Consider the following 2,078-nt stretch of genomic DNA (forward strand, 5'->3'; position numbering starts at 1 on the left):
GTCAATCCATTGTTATAATTAAGTATATAATTATTTATATAATATTTGGAAAATTTACCTATAAGGGTTTTATTTCCGTGAAGACCTCCTGATAAAATCATCAATGATTTTATCCCTCTTTATATAATATATATATATATATATATATATATATATATACATGTGTGTGTATATATATACATGTGTGTATGTATGTGTGTGCATATTTGTGTATGTGAGAGTATTCAAAAAAGAAATATATTTAGCGCTTTCGACAGTAATCCACCAGTTGTTCGAAAGAATTTATTCATTTCATCATATTTCATCATAGCAGACATAAGCAATGACGTTACTAAATTCCTTGTCCCCACCAAAGCCGCATGAACATTCTCTCTTGCAAAATCATTCAAGATCTTTATTAACAGGCACAACAGAAACAGGAAGTAAGAGTGAGAGAAAGTCGTGGTGAAAGAGTACGGCAGGGTTCGCCACCATCCTCTGTCGGAGCCTCGTGGAGCTTTAGGTGTTTTCGCTCAATAAACACTCACAACGCCCGGTCTGGGAATCGAAACCGCGAATCCGCTGCCCTAACCACTGGGCCATTGCGCCTCCACTCATTGCCTTGTTACTCAGTAGAAAATTGAAAAATGACAGCCAAGATCACTCAGAGGTTAAATGCACTCCAATAATGCTGTCTGTGCAGAACACACAATATCAATAACAGGGAGAGGATCACAAAGTGTGAAGTTCTGAGAAGAGCCAGTCTGTGCAGTCTGTAGGAGTTTGGGCTGGAAAGAAAAGTAAGTCTTACAGGTCATGTTTACCGACTTGGCAGAAGAACGAATACCTCAAAACAGCTATACTCTCATATTTATATTTGTAATTTTGGGTTTGAGAAGTGAAGTATGATTGTTTCTGTAGATATTCGACAACATACGAAAGGTTCTACGTTTATTCAAGAGAGCAAAACTAGAGCTTGGGAAGAAAGGATTTGCATCACCGGAGCGAGAACGAGGAAAATGTGTATCAAAAAGCTTTCTATACATAAATGGAAAAAAATATAGGTCGTGTTTAGATTATAAAAGAATGTTGAAAATGAATTAATAAAATGTATACCTACATACATATATATATATATGTGTGTGTGTGTGCGTGTGCGTGTGTGTGTGTGTATTTATTATATATATGTGTTCGTTCATGCTACCCCTGGCGGCGAACTAGCCCACCTTCTTAAAAAAAACATTAAATATGGCTAATCTACGAACAAAATAGTAGAGAGGCCCCGTCCCTCTTTAAAATCCCTGATGTGCAATACCTTTTCCTTTGATAAGTCCCCTTGTACGGAGTACAATTGTGTTGAATGTAGGATGAACCCACAGGTTAAATGTAAGGATAGGAATATAGTGTATAGCTTTCGATGTACTGAGGGACAGTGCAGAAACATGTAGCATAGGAGAACGTATAGGTGAACATGTAGCATAGGGGAACGTGTAGGTGAACATGTAGCATAGGAGAACGTATAGGTGAACATTGGCGAGAGCTCAAAGAAGGGAAAAGCTCATCAGTGCTCTACCAACATGCTCAGACAAAACATGGAGGCTCGATTAATAGTATAGAGGTTGAAGTACTATCGACACATAGAACTGACACGACACTTAGACAGATTACAGAAGATACACATATAAATGTAGACAGACCGAGTCTTAGCAGAAATGGAACAGTAACCCCCACCACCACAGTACATTAGTAAAGACAGTAGGGACGTGAAGAGAAACGGTAAGGGAAAAAGAGGAAGGGAAAGGGAAAAAAGCATCTCACTCTTATCTTCCTCCGTCTCTCTCACCCTTCTTTCTCTCACCCTCTTTCTCTCTCGCTCTCCCTCTCCTTCTCTCTTTCTCTCTCTCTCCACATTTTTTCCCTCCATCTCTCCCTATTTCTCCTCCTCCCTGTCTTTCTCTCTCAACAACTCTCCAGATGTATTAGTCCTGCTGGGTGGTCACGTATTTATGAATATTCCCGACCAACAACTGCTGTGACACAGGAACCATGTTGACGAGAATTCAGTCATGCCACAAACACACGCCGGGCTTTTCTTGGGC

The sequence above is a fragment of the Octopus bimaculoides genome, chromosome 20 (assembly GCF_001194135.2).
Source record: "Octopus bimaculoides isolate UCB-OBI-ISO-001 chromosome 20, ASM119413v2, whole genome shotgun sequence".
Classification (NCBI taxonomy): Eukaryota; Metazoa; Mollusca; class Cephalopoda; order Octopoda; family Octopodidae; genus Octopus; species Octopus bimaculoides.